Below are 20,099 nucleotides of genomic sequence, written 5' to 3'. Positions count from 1 at the left end.
AAAATTTGAAATGATAACTTATATATAAGTGATATGGTACTAAATTAGGTTTTCTCAAAACAGTAGTATGTTTAGAAGTAGTGTGTTGTTAAGAAATAATACTAGTATTATTAGAAATAGGTTTTTGAAATCCCCTAAGGGTTCACAGCTCCACATGACACTACACTGTGGCACCGTGGTGGAGTCGCGACCCCAGCAAACTACATAACCAGTTTGGGCAGTTTAAGAAGACAGTTAGAAAAGGTTAATATGTGTAACCAATAAAAATTTATTTCACAATGTTAAATGATATAGGAAGCAATTTGATTTGTTACTTACATTTATTTGTGTGCAGAAAGAGACGGAAAGTTTTCCATTACTGGTTTTTCCTTGTTGAGAGTCGTGCATTACATTTGTTGTGTGCAAAAAAAAATCTTTTATGAGTTTCTGATATTTCATATTTTGCAATACTGTTTGTAAGGTGAGTTACACATTTGTGAGGTGTGTTATGTATTATGTAGTAGTGTTTTTCTCTTTGCAGTGATATTTTCATATTTGAAAAGCTTTATTATCAAACTTTTCATTTCCTATTGGACATGTTCTGTCTTTAACCTTACCTTATTGGTCCTCTTTGTATGTTTTAGGTGTGTTCTTTGTTAATGTATATGTTATCTACGTACTATATAAGATTGTGCGCCACGGAGTGAAGTGGCAGTCTCCTGACAACATACCGTGTGTACTTCTAGGACAACTGTACTAGCTGCAGCTAATAAAATCTGATCTTTTACGCCGACAGAGTGTCCCCGTGTCTCTGTTAGCTGAAGCAGGAGAACCCAGGAGATTAAGGCGTACCCTGCACCGCCAGGTCCAAAAGGTTCTGGTTCTTGAACGGTCTTGTGACTGAGGTATGTGTCTACTTGCACATGTATTTGCATACATGTTATACATTTGATGATGGTAGACATATAAAACACAGGTATATGTCTATTTGTATGTTTCTTTTATATATGGTGTAACTAGCAAAAGATACAGACAGATGCATGCGTGCTTTCAGGAATATTGTGAGACTTATAACAGAGATATGTGAAGGGTTGCTGCTTTGTATTTGGCTAGCCCCAACACTCTGAGTAGTAGTAGAATGGTGAAGCTGCAGCTGAAAAGCTAGGTGTCAGACATGTTTGCAGAGGAATTAGTGATTAGGCTAGTTTGTATGAGTGTGTGGAAAGGTACACTTCAAATATACCACATAATTTTCGGTGTCTGCACGAAATGGGAAGTGCCTTCTGTGACGTTTATAGGTCTGCATGGTCTTGTAACTGAGGTATTTCTCTGCTTGCACATGTAATCGCACACATATTATGCATCTGAAGATTGTAGATGTATAATACACAGGTATATGTCTATTTGTATGTTTCTTTTACATATGATTCCACTAGGAAAAGGTGCTGACACATGCATGCTATCAGGAATATGGTGAGACTTAAAACACAGATATGCAAAGGATTGCTGCTTGCTTTATATTTGGCTAGTCCCAACACTCTGAGTAGTATTAGAATGGTGAAGCTGCAGCAGAAGTGGAGGTTTAAGACATGTTGACAGATGGATTAGTGATTAGGCTACTTTGTATGGGTCTGTGGAAAGGTACACTTGAAATACACCACATCATTTTCTGTGCATGTTTGAAATGGGAAGTGCAGTGTCTCAAGTTTTAAGGTCTGCATGATCTTGTGACTTAGGTATGTTTTTACTTGCACATGTTTTCCTATACGGCTCATGCATTTGAAGATGTAGACATAGACAACACAGGTACACATTTATTTGTGTACCTGTGTTGCAGAGGACTTTATTTTATATATGATGGCACTAGAGAATGGTACTCAGACATGCATACATGATTTTAGGGATTTAGTGAGACTTACAAGAGAGAAATGTCAATGGTTGCTGCTTTGTATTTGGCTAGGACCAACACTCCGAGTACTAGTAGAATTTTGAAGCTGCAGCATACAAGTGAGGTTTACGACATGTTGGCAGATGGATTAGTGATTAGGTTACTTTGTATGAGTAAGTGGAAAGGTACACTTCAAGTACGCTGCATAAATCTAGGTGTATCCTTTAAATGGGAAGTGTAGTCTGTCAGGATTTAAGGTCTGCATGGTCTTGTGTCTGAGGTATGTGTATACTTGCACATCTATTATGCATTTGAAGATGCTAGACGTATAAAACAAAGGTATACATCTACTTGTATGTTTTTTTATAAATGGTGTCACAAGCAAAAAGTACAGACAGATGCATGCATGCTTTCAGGATTATGGTGAGACTTATAATAGAGATATGTGATGGGTTAATGCTTTGATTTTGGCTAGGTCAACATTCTCAGTAGTAGTAGACTTGTGGAGCTGCAGCTCAAAAGTGTGGTTTAAGACATGTTGGCAGAAGGATTAGTGATTACGCTACTCTGTATGAGTGTGAGAAAGCTACACGTGAAATACACCGCTTAATTTTCAGTGTCTTCTGGAAATGGGAAGTGCAGTCTATTAAGTTTTAAGGTCTGCATAGTCTTGTGACTGATGCATGTCTGCACTTACACATATATTCTGATACGTGTTATCCATCTGAAGATGCTACACATTTAAAACACAGTTATATATCTATTTGTATGTTTCTTTTATTTATGATGGCACTAGTAAAAGGTACAGAGACATGCATACATGCCTTCAGGAATATGATGAGACTTAAAAGAGAGACATGTGAATGGTTGCTGCTTTGTTAGGCCCAACATTCTGAGTAGTAGTAGAATGGTGAAGCTGTAGCATAAAAGTGAGGTTTAAGATATGTTGTCTGAGGGACTAGTGATTAGGCTAGTTTGTATGAGTCTGTGGGAAGGTAAACTTCAAATATACCGTGTCATTTTCAGTGTCTGCTCCCGGTGGCTCAAAGGGTACAGTTTAAAGCGCTGTGCATCATGTTCAAGGCTTTACACGAAATGGGGCCCAAACCATTACAAAGCAGGTTTGGATGGTATGCTCCCCCACGCAGCCTCCACTCCTCATCAGCCAATCTGGCGACTATACCCAAAACAAAGAAAGTAACCATGGGGGAAAGTGCATTTGGCATAGCATCCGTGCACCTCTGGAACAGCCTCCCCTGTGAACTGCGTCAGGTCCAGGATCCGATGCTGTTTCACAAAAAAATCAAGACCTGGCTTTTCTGTAGAGTATAATCCTCTCACCATGACCTTTTAGCATTCACCGTTGGTAACATCCGTGCATCACAGCGCCAGGATGCCCGTTGGGTTACAGTGCGCTTTACAAGTGTGCATACAATACAATACAATACAATAGAAAGTGCATTATGTGAAGTTTTGAAGTCTACGTGGTCTTGTGACTGAGGTATTTCTCTACTTGCACATTTATTCTTACACTCATTATGCATTTGATGATGCTAGATGTATAAAACATATGTATACGTCTATTTTTATGCTTCTTTTCCATATAATGCCACTAGGAAAATGTGTAGACACATGCATGCATGCTGTGAGCAATATGGGGAGACTTACAACATAGATATGCAAAGGATTGCTTCTTTATATATAGTCAGACCCAACACTCTGAGTAGTAGTTGAATGGTGAAGCTGCAGCATAGAAAGTAAAGTTTAAGACATGTTGGCAGAGGGATTAGTGATAAGGCTACTTTGTATGAGTCTGTTGAAAGTTAGACTTGAAATACATCTCAAAATTGTAGATGTCTGCTTCAAATGGGAAGTGCAGTCTGTGAAGTTTTTAGGTCTACAAGGTCTTGTGACTGTGGTATGTTTCTACTTGCACATGTATTTTCTTACATGCTATGCTTTTGAAAATGGTAGACATATAAAACACAGGTATACGTCTATTTGTATGTTTCTTTTATATTTCTTGGCACTAGTCAAAGGTACAGTCACTTACATGCATGCTTTCAGGAATATGTTGAGACCTACAACAGAGACATGTGAAGGGTTACTGCTTTGCATTTGCTAGGTCCAACACTCTCAATAGTAGTAGAATGGTGGAGTTGCAGCTCAAAAGCATGGTTTAAGATATGTTGGAAGAGAGATCCGTGATTATGCTGCTTTGTATGAGTGTGTGGAAAGCTACACTTGAAATACACCGCATAAAGTTCAGTGTCTGCTTGAAATAGGAAGTGCAGTCTATGAAGTTTTAAGGTCTGCATAGTCTTGTGACTGACGTATGTCTCTGCTTACACATGTATTCTGATACGGGTTAACCATCTGAAGATGCGAGATGTATAAAAAACAGGTATATATCTTCTTGTATGTTTCTTTTATATATGTGTCACTAGCAAAATGTACATACAGATGCATGCATGCTTTCAGGAATATGGTGAGACGTAACAGAGATATGTAAGGGATTGCTGCTTTGCATTTGGCTATGCCCAACACTCTCAGTAGCAGTAGAATGGTGAAGCTGCAACAGAAAAGTGAGGCTTAAGGCACATTGGCTGAGGGATTAGTGATTAGGGTACTTTGTATGAGTCTGTGGAAAGGTACACTTCAAATACACTGCATAATTTGTTGTGTCTATTTGAAATGGGAAGTGCATTCTGTACAGTTGTAAGGTATGTATTGACTTGTAACTGAGGTATTTCTCTACATGCACATGTATTCCCGCATGTATTATGTATCTGAAGATGCTAGATGTATAAATCACAGCTATACATCTATTTGTATGGTTATTTTACATATGATGCCACCAGAAAAAGGTGCAGACACATGCATGCATGCTATGAGGAATATGGTGAGACTTACAACACAGATATGTGAAGGGTTGGTGCTTTGTTTTTGGGTAGGCCCAACACTCTGAGTAGTAGTAGAATGGTAGAGCTGCAGCAGAAAAGTGAGATTTAAGATATGTTGCTTGAAGGATTACTGATTAGGGTACTTTGTACAACTCTGTGGAAAGGTACAATTGAAATATACTGCATTATATTTGGTGTCTTGTTGAAATGGGAAGTGCAGGCTCTGAAGTTTTAAGCTATACATGGTCTTGTGACTAGGTATGTTTCTACTTGCACATGTATTCTCATACGTCTGATGCATTTGAAGATGTAGACATAGAAAACACGGATACAAGGTTATTTGTATGTTTATTTAATATATGATGGCACTTGCAAAAGGTACACAGGCATGCAACGTAATTCAAAGTATTTGTTTATTTTTTATAAGAATATTTGTATGTAATTATTTTAAATATATAAAATTATTTTTAGAACCTATTTAAACTTTTCTTTTTTTCAGATATTTCCATTTGTTGGTAAGAAAGATTGAGTATGGCAAGAAAAGATCAAAAGAGAAGACAAGATACAATCCAGTACTATTTAAAGGAAAGAGAAAAGCGGAAATAAATTAAGTGTAAAATGTTACACTGAAGAAAAAGACTTCTGGCAAGACAACTAAAGAGTTTGTTGAAAGACTTTTAAAGAATGTGAAGAATTTCCAAAATACGGAAAAGAGAAAGGCAAATTCAACAACAAATTGGAAGGAAATGAAAAAAGGACATAATTATAGAAAATCATGTTATGGGAAAACAATCCATGTTGAAATAAGGCTTGAATATAAAGACATAAGGAATAAAATGTATATAAGTAGAATACTACAACATTTATTGAAAGTTTGTAAAAAATATAAAAAGAGATCAGTAGTTTATCAGAAAAGCAACAGATTGAAAGTGTAATAGAAAAAGGTTTCGAAATAAAAAGACAATTATTTACATTAATATTGAAGAGAATGTAAACATTGGATAGAACAATGCTGTTTATGAAATAAGAAAGAAAAAGACTTGTAAATATAATTAACTTTTGTAAACTTTTCACTGGTAAATGGAAACACACTTCTAGTACTGAGCCTTTCTTTAATGAAGAAAGTTATTTTCAACAGAACACATTAGTCCATGCAGTTGATACTAGTGGCCAATGCTGTGATATGAAAGATGGTTGTCCCATTCCAAAAGAAAAGATGGTTCCTAGGAATGTGGAAGAAATAATAACTGAAGAAGTTCAAGGGAGGCGTACACAAGCTCCTGTATATAAGTGGAATTGTAGTAGTATTTTCAGTATTCAACAGGAAGCTTTTGACATATTACGGTTTCTATAAGAGGATATGTCCAAAAAAGTTTCAAACAGAACATTAAGATGTTACAAGGATCAGATCCATGTAAAGTTAGAAGATAAACTAACTTGCAGGGTCAATAAAGGTAAAGGTAAATAAAATAAATATTACCGGACTGAATTTCATGCGGAATCTTAAATTAAAGTAAATAGCTCAAAATAACAAGAGGCAGAATCCGTGGTATAAGAGGTTCTCTAATGGGCTTTATTCCATTCAAAATGGCCGACTCGAGTCGCGGCCCTCAGGTTCCGTCACCACGAAGGTTCAGGAAGTGAAGTACAATAATTTATTAACAGACATGTATTTTTATAATAAGTACATTACAATGAAACGAATGTAGAAGGCGTAACATTTGATAAGAAAAATGACGTGACAGTGACATAATCGAAACTAGGCGTAATAAGGAATAAAAGAAACATGATTGGTTAGAATTATCAGACATAGGTGGATCTATAAGATAATACTTGGCATAGATGCGCGCGCGGCAGCATGACGTGTAATTGACGTGCAACTAGGGGGTGAAGGGGACTTGACATTTAGCTCTACATGTGGAGACGAGAAGTCTGGGGTCAAGTCATCCTAATCCCAAATCATATCTAACATCCTATGTTTAAAGAACTATGTTATCCACAAGGAAGGACTCTCGGACAGAATCTATTCTATACTGACTGTGTGCGTTGTACAAGCGTCTAAGTGTCTATATGAGATGCGAGGGATAGAAAACTTTCCATGGCAACAGGGCTATGAATCACTTGCAGGAGGACGGAAAGGCTGAGTCCTTTGCTTGTGAGCTAAAGGAAATGTTTACCTAAATCACTGGACAGGAATGCATCGGCTGAAGAGCAAAAGAGATAATTCGAAGGTGAAATACAACTTCTTGGCAGACAGGCGAAAACTAGCCGAGGCAGGCACCGTTAGCTGCACAGGGAGTAGGACAAAGTTCATGGATACAGATGCGAGCTCAAGCTGAAGCTGTCAGAGACAGAGAGCAGGGAAAGGCTTTGAGGACAGAATCGGGCCTACTCGCCTGAACTGTAAAAATGGAGTAACTTAGCCATATAAAGTCGGTGGCCTTTCATACTTAGGAATCGAATATCCAGCCCATTGATGGCGGATCTGACAGAGAACATGTTGACAGTAGACACACATATGTTTGCGTCTTAGAAACTGGAACTGGAGGGAACATACATGTACTTGTAACATGCATATAAAACCGTTGGGGTCCAAGATAGGGGACATAACTGATCAGGAAAATCCACATTTCCACATTCCCTCCTTGTCCCCTTCTTGCCCTTCACGAGACATCAATCTTCATCATTCCATTGATTTGCTCATGGAGCATCATTTCTTCTTCTTTCTTCTTCCGGGATCTTGAGCGAAAACCTTGATGTGGAATACACGATGTGGCACACAGACCACAAATCGCTGGTCCACATTGCAGGCATAGACAACAACTGAAGAGCATAAGAAGGCCAATACCTAGGAAGGATAGAACTCTCCATCCCCAGGCTGATATCACACTCCAAAACCACCCGGACCACGTCCAAGTGCCTGGATTCTCGTGTATCTGGCTTACAATCTTATGAAGGCGTGTTATAGCTTTATATACAGATGGCGAATTTTCTGGTATGAATATACAGCAGCTGGATCCGATGACCCTACAAGCTCCGCCCCTATCGGCCAGGATGACGTCAAGGACAAGACGATTCTGGAGAACAACAATTCTCATCACTGATTGTTCCTCTGTCAGATTGCCTAGGGCGGCTATAGTCTCGTTTACTACAGCTTCAAGAGTCTTGGTGAGTCTGCGTATCAGCTTACTATTTGATATAGTACCTATATAGGGAAAGATACCTTTATTGAAATCTACATACTTGTCCCATGCTGTCTCAGTATAATCGACAACTGGGAGATCTCTTTTCTCTCTATTGTGTACTAAATGAACATTTCGATAATAATCAGGGGGAGCTAGGAAAACAGGTGGCAAAAGGAATGCTATGTAACAGGTACCATCCCAATCTAGAGGCAGACGCATATATGCCGTCTGACCACATATGAAGTAGGAATGGCGAGAAGCTCTAAATGAAGATTTGCCTTGATCACTATATTCTACTGTAGTAACGCATTGGCTATGGCCCATATGTATGGAACCAACTTTTCTTACACATAATTCACCCTTAACTGGAAATACTGACATAGTGGGCAAAATTAGTTCAACTTCGGATTTGACATTCAGAATCATAAGATTAGGTGTAAAATTACCTAATTTATACACTTCATTTTCTAAATCAGTTCCTGTTCTACTGGGGTGACCCTCCTTATTAGGGTGACAGACTTTGAATAAAACTAGATTCAGATTTCCCCATATCCAATGTTGTTGATAAACTGCTGTGTCTGGGTCTATGGAATTTAATAAACTAAACCATGCTCCACAGGAGCCATTGTGTGTGAATGGATGTGGAAAGAAAGGCAGAACTCCTTTGTTATTCTGATAGGGAGGGAGTCGGCCACACACCCAACAATTGGTCGCATTACTAGTCTGATGGGAATGATGTAACATACTAATGAATGTGTTATTGCGCAGCGCAAGTCTATAGGATAATTCATGTGGCGGTAGGTCACTAAAAGAATGTTCATCAGTTATATTGAAAACACGTTTAGAAACAGGATGATATATGTGCAAAATCATACTCGTAATAATTACTAAAATACTCAATAAAAACAAAATTAATAATGTCACAATACAGTGGTTACGCAGTAATTTACAATAAGCATGTCGTTTCATTATGATTCTGGACTCTACATGATTCAGACCTAAAGGGTACATGTCGGGACAGATTCAACCGCTTCACCTTGGAGAGGACTTAAACAATCAAATCGTCCGACAGTTTAGATCTGGACCTGAGTTTCTGTTTATAGCACTGAGAGTCATTTTGTTCAACAAAAGGAAGTTTTGAATCAGTCTGTGAGGGAGTGCAGGGCACAGTGTCTATATCTGAAGGTAGTCCATGAAATTTTTTTACGTGACTGGAATGAATCCACCCTTTTCGTCCCTCGATCTTCACGGCTGTTCTTGTGGTCAACAGGACCAACTTGGGTGCTTTCCACCTGGGCTCCAATTGACTCTTCCTGTCGAAATTTCTCACAAAGACAAGATTACCCGGAACAACGTCATGGGGTTTCGCCTCAGTGTTGTCGGGAAAGGCTGCAGCTACCTGTGAACGAGAAGATTGTAGTGCAGACATCAAGGAAGCCAGGTAATCTGTCAGCATATTACAGTCAACATCAGTTATTTTACGTGGTATAGGCGTCCCCCACATATTCGGTGGTCTACCAAAGATCACCTCATACGGGGATAGCCCTGTTCTAGAGTGTGCTACCATTCTCATGTAAAAGAGTGCAACTGGTAATGCTACTATCCAGTCGACACCTTTCTCTCTACATATTTTGGACAGTCTGATTTTCAGTGTCTGGTTATGTCTTTCTACGAGACCTGCTGCCTCGGGGTGTCGGACACAGTGGAATTTCCACTGATATCCCAACAAGAGTGAGACATGTTTCATTAATTCGGATGAGAAAGGCTGACCGTTATCTGAATATACAACACGTGGTAAACCGTACCGTGGGAAGAATTCTCGAACTAGCTGCTTGGCAGTAGTCGGGGCAGTGTAATCTGATACGGGATACGCCTCTGTCCAACGGGAGAGAGCGCAGACAACTACGAGGACATATTTGAATCCTCGACAACGTTCCATCTGAATATAATCCATCTGGAGGACTTCAAAAGGATGGTCAGGAGGCTGAAATCCACCCTGCTCTACGGGAACACTCTTTCCTGGATTAAACTGACAACATATCATACAGGTACGAACTTTTTGTTTAGCTGCTGCTCGTAAATGTTTGTTGAACCAAATGTGCTGAATGCTGTCTAGCATAGCCTTCTCTCCTAAATGTGCTGGACTGTGAACTGTAGCTATAATGGCTTGAACCATGGAATCAGGGAGGAACCATACAGATTTCTCCTTCGTCATCCATCCTTGATCTGTCTGGATCCCTCCTAGTTCAGTCCATTTCTTTATTTCTTCTGCTGTGGCATGTGTCTGTATGTCAATTACGTCAAGTGTGGGATCCTTAATTGTCATACACTGTGTTGGTGTCTGAACTATTGGCTTTGTCATGTCTAATGTGCGATTCTGAGCAGTCTGTTTAGCTGTTCTGTCAGCTAAATCATTGCCTTGAGAAATGGTATCAGTAACCTTCGTGTGTGCTTTACATTTCATAATCGATATAGCAGTGGGTAGATGTATTGCGTCTAACAAGGCATGAATGAGGGGTCCGTGCTGAATGTGGGCACCATGGGAAGTAAAATAACCTCTCTCTCGCCACAGCACGCCGAAGTCGTGTACAACTCCGAATGCATAACGTGAGTCAGTGTATACATTAACTTTCTTATTTGTGGCTTGAATACAGGCTTGTGTTAGAGCAATAAGTTCTGCTGCTTGGGCTGACAGAGTATCTATACAATGTGTCTCAATAACTTCAGTGTCTGTTGTGACTGCATACGCGGCCACTAAATCTCCTTTACTTGTTCTCATGCATGATCCGTCTACATACAACGTCAGGTCTGGATCTAACAATGGAACGTCTGTCAAGTCTTGTCTAGGTTTCGTCTTTATTTCAATGATTTCAACACAATCATGAGCTAGTGGGTCTGTTCCAATTACAGGTAATAGTGTAGCAGGATTCAATGTATTACACCGTCGGATCTCTATGTGTGGTTGAAACAATGTCAGTTCATAACCGGTAAGTCTTGCTATGGTCAAGTGTTGCGTTTGTGTTCGGTTCACAAGAACCTCTACTGCATGTGGTACTTGAACTGTCAATGGGTGTCCTAATACTATGGCATCGCTTTGTCTGATTGCTAAAGCTGTCGCTGCCACTGATTTCAGGCATGCAGGCAAAGCCTGAGCTACGGGATCTAATGTACTGGAAAAATAAGCACATGGCTTGCGTGATCCTGCTTGATCCTGAGTGAGTACTGACAAGGCAGTACCTTCGCGTTCTGTAACAAAGAGTGTAAAATGTTTGCTATAACATGGTGTTGCTAAAACAGGTGCTTGACATAAAGCTTCCTTTAAGCTTTCAAAAGCTTGTGTATGTTCCTGAGTCCAAGGGAGAACAGTCGATGTGGCTGCCTCCTGTGCGGTTAACTGAATGAGTGGTTTTGCTAGAAATGCGTACTGAGGGATCCACTGCCTACAATATGAAGTGAGGCCTATGAAAGCCCGCACCTCCTTTTGTGTCTGGGGTATTGACATGTTAGCAATTAACTGGATACGGTCTGGTGTAAGCTGCCTTCCCTCCTTGGACAGCGAGTGACCAAGATAAATAACTCGCTGAACACAGAATTGCAGCTTAGAAGGGGACACCTTGTGCCCCTTGTCGGCTAGGAAATGTAAAACTGTCAGAGAAGCTTTTTCACATTCTGGCTCGCTTCTCGCGGTGATCAGCAGATCATCGACATATTGAAGCAGTGCAGTATTGACTGGCATGTGGATACTGTCAAGTTCTCGTTTCAGTGCTTGGCTGTAGATGCTGGGGCTTTCTGTAAATCCTTGGGGAGCGCGTGAGAATTTAAAGCTGCGCCCATTTAAACTGAATCCGAACAAGTATTGGCTTTCCGGATCTATTGGGACGCTGAAAAAGGCATTCTTGAGATCAATTACAGTAAAGAATGTTGCTTCGGAATCAATTGCTGTCAACAATGATGATATATCAGGGACCACAGGGAATTGTGGTACAATACACTTGTTTAGTTCACGCAAATCAATAACCAATCGGTACACTGGGGGAGCAGTAGGATCAGTTCGTTTAAGAATCGGAATTATCGGTGAATTACATACATTGGAGTCTGTTTCTACAACTACTCCCTGGGCAATTAGCTCATCAATGATTTTCAACAAAGCCACTACAGCATCATGCGGTAACTTGTATTGTCGCATTCGTGGTAATACCACTCCTGCTTTCAATGTAACTCGATAGGGTGTAATGTTCATGCAGCCAACATCCGTAGGGCCTTGTGCCCATAGATGTACTGGTAAAATCTGTAGTCGGGGATCCATGTCTCTAGACACATAGTGACCTTTAAAATCACGCAAAAACAACCTTACTCCTTCCGGAGAACAACATATTATGGCTCCTAGTGCTTTCAGAGTTTTAATTCCTAACAAATTTTCTGGGCATGATTTAGTAAGCAATAAATCTGTAGTTCGTGTCAAAGGTCCTATCGTAAGTGGTAGAGGCTGTGATACTTCATTAACAATAGGTTTTCCTGAAAAACCAAGGGAAACATTTTGAGAGCCTGAGAGGGGTGCCCCTGGAACTTCACTACGTTTTATGGTTGTTCGACTTGCCCCCGTATCGAGTAAGAATTTTCTATCTTGACCTAATAATTCACTATGTACATAAGGTCCTTCTTGATCTACCGGAATCTCGATAAGCGGTAAGTCAACTTCCCTCTCTAGGCTGGTTCATGCGTAACGCTGATACTCAGGGTATTCATACTGTGCAGTCTGATACATTTGTTGTGTTGTGGTTTGTGTGGCAGTAGCAGGCAACGGTGGTGCAGCTGGCACAAACTGTATGGGTTGCTGTGAGGCTGGCATAGACTGTTGCTGAACTGGCACGGACTGTCCATGCTGCATAGCTCCTTTTTCATTCTGATCTTGTCTAACTAATCGTGGTCTCTCTTTTGCAATACCTGTAGCTATATTTCGTTTCAGGACTTGACAATCATGTACATAATGGCCTAGTTGTTTACAGTAATTGCAGGTTCCTTTTACAGGAACTGCAGAATCACCAGAATGTGTCACACCCTTTTTGTGACCATCTGCTGGTACTGTCTGAGAAACTAGCATTTTCATTTTTGTATCCTTCATGCGTTTATGCTCGTGTTCTTGTTCATCCCTAATTCTATTGTGATGATACTGTAACATTTGTAGCATTTGCGACGGAGTGTTACTTTGCCAGGTACTCTCGAATTTCAATATTCTATTCTTCACTGGAGGCAATGCATTTTCCACTAATTTTGTCACAAATAGATGTGGATATGAGTCACTACTTGCTTTTATACCACTATTTATACCAAAACATTTTTCAAATCGAGCATAATAATCACTTGTGTCTTCATCTTGCTTTTGTTTACAGGCTGTGATTGCACCCCAATCTTCCTTCTTTGTAGTTAATAAACGTGGCAGTACCTGTACTAGTAAACCTGGTAATAGTTTAACTTTATCCCCGAGCCCTGAACCTGCAGTTCGGCCCCTTTCTTCCTCTGCTAATGCTGTCCAGTCTATCCTTTGGTCTCCCACTTCCCACTCTTTTTCTTTCAGTTTTTCATAAATGCCAGCAGGCAAAAGCACCTTTAATATTGTCATAATATCAGGAAAGGTGTACTCTCCCATCAGTAACATGTCTTTAATTTCTCGGTGGAAACCCGCTGGGTCTTTGTCATGACTAGGTACTACTTTTTTCATTTCTAATAATTCCATTTTTGATATGGGTGTGTAAACAAATACACGGTGAAACTCATTGTCTTCGCCTTTTATTGGGTGCACTTCCCGTAAAGGATTTTGTCTATCCATGAAGTACGGTGCTCTTTCTCTGGGGGGCAGGGAGAGAGAATCCGGACTTACAAAAAGGACGTACTGCTTACGTGACACTAATATCTCTTTAATTAGCTTGTTACTAGAACCTTTCCATCTGTACGTGAGTAGTTCCGTTAATATATCAGGTAAAGGACCAGGGTCAGCATGTTGGCTCTTATATAATATGAGGAGTTGCTGAATCATATAGATTCCAGCTAAACGTTGTTCATCTGTACTGAGGTTGAGAAACGTGTGTGCTACGGTCTCATCACCGTATTTTTCAGGACTAACAATCCAATGAACGGCTGATCTGGCTAATTCTTGCTCATCCATGGAATCGAGGAGGTGGTAACCTCTTCGTTCTCGTAGTATTTTATCTGCGGCTTGAAACGAATGTTCAGGAGACTTCAGATTTATTACAGGCGTCGGATACGTTCTGCTATTATTTGGACATACAGAGTGTATTGGATCAGAAAAACATCTAGTATTTTCACAAGATCTTCCTCTGCCTACATAGGCTATGGTCTCTGACTGTCTTGCAGAATTCCCTGCTTCGGACACTTCATCTTGCTCAAACTCGTCTGTTCCCAATCTCTCTTCATGAATACGCTCTATTTCTTTACGTATTTTTCGGCACATGGCTATTATACAATTTTGCTTATCGTGTCTCCCTTCTGATATATTCTGACTCCATCTTGTAAGAATAAGCATTGCATTCCGGTCTACCCCCGGACGATCTTGATTTCTGATCACACAGTTTATGAGGAAACGTAACAGTTCCCCCTGTATCTCTACTTTCTGGAATTCCATAGCTCTGTTAATACATCCTGGATCTCGTCCCGTTTGAACAAAATGGTATATGTTATCTAGATGCGTAGTCATCCCTGGTAACCTTGCTAAATACTCTGCGGCTCGTCTGATACGTAATGATGCCAGGACCATTTCGTCCTCTTTACCAACCACCGGGTCATATCTACAATTTACAAGAAGTTCCTTAAGCGTACGTTCATTTACGAACTTAGGTGTACGTGAATGTGCTGACTCTTGAAAAACAAGTTTATTTATTCTAGGTGGTGTAAAAATACTGCTAGCACCTCCCGTGGCCCCATCTGGGGCGTCGGGTGTGAAAGGGTTCGTCGAACGTGATACAGCAACTATGGGTGTCGATACCCCTGTAGAGTCGACTGCGGAAACAGATGCGGAAACAGATGTGCTTGCCGGAGCTTGCATCGGGACTTGCTGTTGCACGGGGACAGATACCTGATCCTGACGTTGAATCCCTCCGCCAGACGGTCTATGTGGTGTGGCGTTAGCATACTCGGGGGCTGCATCGTCTAGATATGAGGAAAGAAAAACATCCTCTGCGGTTCTGGGATGCCCCTTTGGATGTACCTTAATTGGAAATAATGGGGGTGGCAAGTCTTTTGGCACCTCCGTAACAGCCTTAGGTAGTCCTTCGGCTAGAAGGGGATACATACCATTCATAAGAGCATTTCTTTGTCTATTTACTTGTTCTGATTTCACTCGGATACCTTCCTCAATTAATAGATTTTCTTGAACTTTATTTGAACTCTCTTTACTCCTCTCTTCTTGTCTACGTGCTTTTTCTGTTCGTCTATGAGATTCTTTACGCCATAACTCAACAGCGTCTTTCTGTGACTGTCTGACCTTTCTTTTCCATAACTCTTCCTCCACTTTCATGATGCACTCTGCATCCCAGGTTCCCGCTATGGGCCACCTTTGACTTTCCGGTAATCCTTTGGTATAATCTACCCATAGATCAAGAAACAATATGGCATCTAAGCCATGTTTATGGTACATGAAATGTCCTGGAGTGTCTCTAGGAGGAATAGGAACTGCTTCTTCAAGCACCCCTTTTCTAGTAGTAATCTGTCTTAACTTCGAGAAGAGCGGCATATTGACAACTGACCTGATACTTACTCTTGAACTTACTTAATACGAGAAACACAATAATGAACAGTGAACAATGAACAGTCATTCATACCACAATATGCAAGACATTTTCTGAATACTTTAAACATTAAACATTAAACATTATAACAATGATCGACAATGATGACAGTCTGCTTAACTAATCACCACGCTGAATTCTTGACAATAACTGAGTACTTCGGAATACTTGATATACTGCTAAACAGTACATATACACTGCTAAACAGTGCAGACCGGATTTGTGTACCCAAATCCGTCTTGACCGGCACAACCTATGTGCGCGTCAACACGCCTCCTCGGCGATGGTACTCACCGAGTAGCTCCTTGAAACGGAAGGCCTCAGAGAAAGGACAGGACTCGATAACTGCGGACATCGGACCCTCTGGACGTCGGAATTTCGGAAAACCTGGTGGGCCTCTGTATACCTCGGATCTTGCTCTCTCAGCTAGGCTCTGGTCGGGATACTTCGCACTTCTCACCGCCTCGTCTGGGTTGATCGCAGCCTCAGTCGCCCCCGCTTGACCGGAGGGAGCTTACAGGAAATCCTGCTGGTACGCGTTTATGGTCCGTCCAGCTGTGGCAGGAGACCGGGCCTGCAACGCACCGCCGGCGCGTGAGATGAGAAAGTGTCCCTGTTCGGGCGCCATTATGTGGTAAATAAAATAAATATTACCGGACTGAATTTCATGCGGAATCTTAAATTAAAGTAAATAGCTCAAAATAACAAGAGGCAGAATCCGTGGTATAAGAGGTTCTCTAATGGGCTTTATTCCATTCAAAATGGCCGACTCGAGTCGCGGCCCTCAGGTTCCGTCACCACGAAGGTTCAGGAAGTGAAGTACAATAATTTATTAACAGACATGTATTTTTATAATAAGTACATTACAATGAAACGAATGTAGAAGGCGTAACATTTGATAAGAAAAATGACGTGACAGTGACATAATCGAAACTAGGCGTAATAAGGAATAAAAGAAACATGATTGGTTAGAATTATCAGACATAGGTGGATCTATAAGATAATACTTGGCATAGATGCGCGCGCGGCAGCATGACGTGTAATTGACGTGCAACTAGGGGGTGAAGGGGACTTGACATTTAGCTCTACATGTGGAGACGAGAAGTCTGGGGTCAAGTCATCCTAATCCCAAATCATATCTAACATCCTATGTTTAAAGAACTATGTTATCCACAAGGAAGGACTCTCGGACAGAATCTATTCTATACTGACTGTGTGCGTTGTACAAGCGTCTAAGTGTCTATATGAGATGCGAGGGATAGAAAACTTTCCATGGCAACAGGGCTATGAATCACTTGCAGGAGGACGGAAAGGCTGAGTCCTTTGCTTGTGAGCTAAAGGAAATGTTTACCTAAATCACTGGACAGGAATGCATCGGCTGAAGAGCAAAAGAGATAATTCGAAGGTGAAATACAACTTCTTGGCAGACAGGCGAAAACTAGCCGAGGCAGGCACCGTTAGCTGCACAGGGAGTAGGACAAAGTTCATGGATACAGATGCGAGCTCAAGCTGAAGCTGTCAGAGACAGAGAGCAGGGAAAGGCTTTGAGGACAGAATCGGGCCTACTCGCCTGAACTGTAAAAATGGAGTAACTTAGCCATATAAAGTCGGTGGCCTTTCATACTTAGGAATCGAATATCCAGCCCATTGATGGCGGATCTGACAGAGAACATGTTGACAGTAGACACACATATGTTTGCGTCTTAGAAACTGGAACTGGAGGGAACATACATGTACTTGTAACATGCATATAAAACCGTTGGGGTCCAAGATAGGGGACATAACTGATCAGGAAAATCCACATTTCCACAATTCTTTGGCTTTTCTTTCAAGAAAAGTCTGTCTAAGTACTTTTCATCATTTAAGAATGTTAGCAGTAAACCACTCAGAAATGTAGAAGTTAGTAAGGAGACTCTACTATGTAAAAAGTCCTGCATTGTGTTTAAGTGAAATGAACAAAGCCCGTTTGCACGGTTCAGGGTCAGATGTAAAAATAAGTTTGTGATGATATACAGTTTTGTTTTTTTGTTTCACAAGATGAGTGTAGAGAAAGTGAGAGCTTGATAAGTGTAGATATTGAAGAAGAAGTGGAAGATATTAGTATTAATGAATTTGCAGAAGTTACAAAGTTTAAGAAAGTTTCATCTGAAAAACCAAACTATGTTTGCATTTGTCATCAACGTACTCACTATAGAAATCAAACTAGGAATGTTGATTTATATTTAAAAAGTGAAAAGGAAAACAATGATAAGTGGCAGCAATTTGGTGCTTATTTGTTGGTAGAAGGTCAGTTTGAGTTGGCTACTGATCAACTTATTTGTAAATAATGTTACAATAAATTTGAAGTGAACAAAATGCCAGCTAGAGCAGTACATAACAACTTTGAGTTGGTAGCTATTTCTCAGGAACTGGCAGATGAGTCCATTTTAATTCAATCTGTCCATCCATTTCAGGCTATAGTTCGTATGGAGCCTAAAACAGGAGAGCTGCCACCATCAGATTTGCAAAGAGGTCTCAAAGAAAGAGTTGTGTACTTACCTATAGATTTTAACAAAAATATTAAAACTGTTGGTGTAGACAGGGAGGAAAATTAGGAAGTAGTTATTCTAGTTAATGGTGGTCCAACAAAGAATCGAAACAAAATGCAAGAGTTTGTAGATATTAATAAACTTCAAAAGGCTACATTATATCTGATACAGAATAATATGTATTATAAGAATGTGAATGTCGATGAACTGGTAATATGCTTAGATAATCAAACACAAATTTCAAGTGGCTAGATAGAAAAAGTAGACAACTCCAGTACTGAACAGATTTATGAACATTACACTATACATCTTCTACATTCAAAAGAAGTGATAGGAAATATTATTCAATTATTTCAAATGAAGAAAGCTAAGGGAACTCCCATGGATGTATGGGAAAAAAGTTTAGAAGGTCATTGCTTTCTGCAGCTATTCCCCACTGGAAAAGGTGGACAATTTGATGAGCAAGCTGTACAGATTCCAGCTTCAGAATACCGCTCAACATGATTGTACTCTGAAGATCCAAGGTTTCGACAGTGTATTCCATATATATTTAATCTTCTGTTTGAAAGTGATTTGTCTGCACTTTCATATGCAGTGAACTACATATTAAAAACAGGAGTTCATCTCCCACATGTTTCTGCAAAGGAACTCATGGACAAAGTTCAACAAAGAGATATATATTTAGAATCTCAGTTAATTAATTTGGTGACGTGTTAATGAGGTACCAATGAGTATTGGTATTGTCGTCACGGAGAACTTAAGTGTATGTTAAGAAATGTAGGTACTCCTACATGATTTGTAACATTTAGCATTTGCTGAATATGCGTGGGACGATTTATTCGAATTTCTACGAGAAGCAAATTCAAATGTTAAAAACATTGAAATGAGGACACCTGGAGAACTCTGTGCCTTGGATCCTGTAAATATCTGTAGGTATTTTAACCATAGGTTTCAAGCTATGATGTCATTTATCTGCAATAAAAATGTTCCACCTTTTGGAGAGGTAATAGAATTCTTTTAGAGAGGGAGTCCCAAGCCAGAGGTGCTCCTCATATACAAATGATATTATGGATAAAGACTGCTCCAAAATTTGAAACTGATTCTGATGAAAGTGTTTCGTCTTTCATCGAACAGTGTGTTACCTGTGCCATTCCGAGAGAAGGAGGAGAAAAAAGCTTGAGACAACAAGTGTTACGGTTTCAAAGTCATCCTTGTGGAAAATACTGTCAACAAAAATACAAGTCTAAAGGAAAATTTTATTCAGAATGTCGTTTTGGATTCCCACATCCAATAAAGTAAGAGTAAATAGTTTTATGTCAGCAAAAGGCCTACCATAACTAGAAAGTCTCCCAAGCAGCCGCGGCCACTGCATGTAAGAGAATTAGGGCAGTGGGGCCAGTTGAGGGGAATTTCGAGAGACGGCAGAGAGGGAAAATAAATAAATAAATAATTTCCCCTTGTGGTTGTTTCTCAAAATCCCCCCTCAACTAGCCCACCGCCCCAGTGCTCTTACCTGCAGAGGCCACGGCTGCTTCCAATAATACACACAACTTGAAAAGAACAGAAGCTTCAAAGTACATTAATGACTACAATCCCGTGATTTTGAAAATGTGGAATGCAAACATGGATATTCAATATGTTGGGGATAATTCAATTGCTGTAGCTCGCAATGTTACTTCATATAAACCCAAATCTGAAAAGACAGAGATGAAAGAAATGTGGGAAGAAATTTCACAAGAAAATTGTCTTAGCAAGAAATTGTACAGTTTCAGCTTGTAAATGCTTTCCCATCGAGAGATTGGATCCTATGAATG

Source organism: Triturus cristatus, chromosome 5_2 (assembly GCF_964204655.1).
Source record: "Triturus cristatus chromosome 5_2, aTriCri1.1, whole genome shotgun sequence".
Classification (NCBI taxonomy): Eukaryota; Metazoa; Chordata; class Amphibia; order Caudata; family Salamandridae; genus Triturus; species Triturus cristatus.
Note: the sequence above shows the minus strand (reverse complement) of the source record.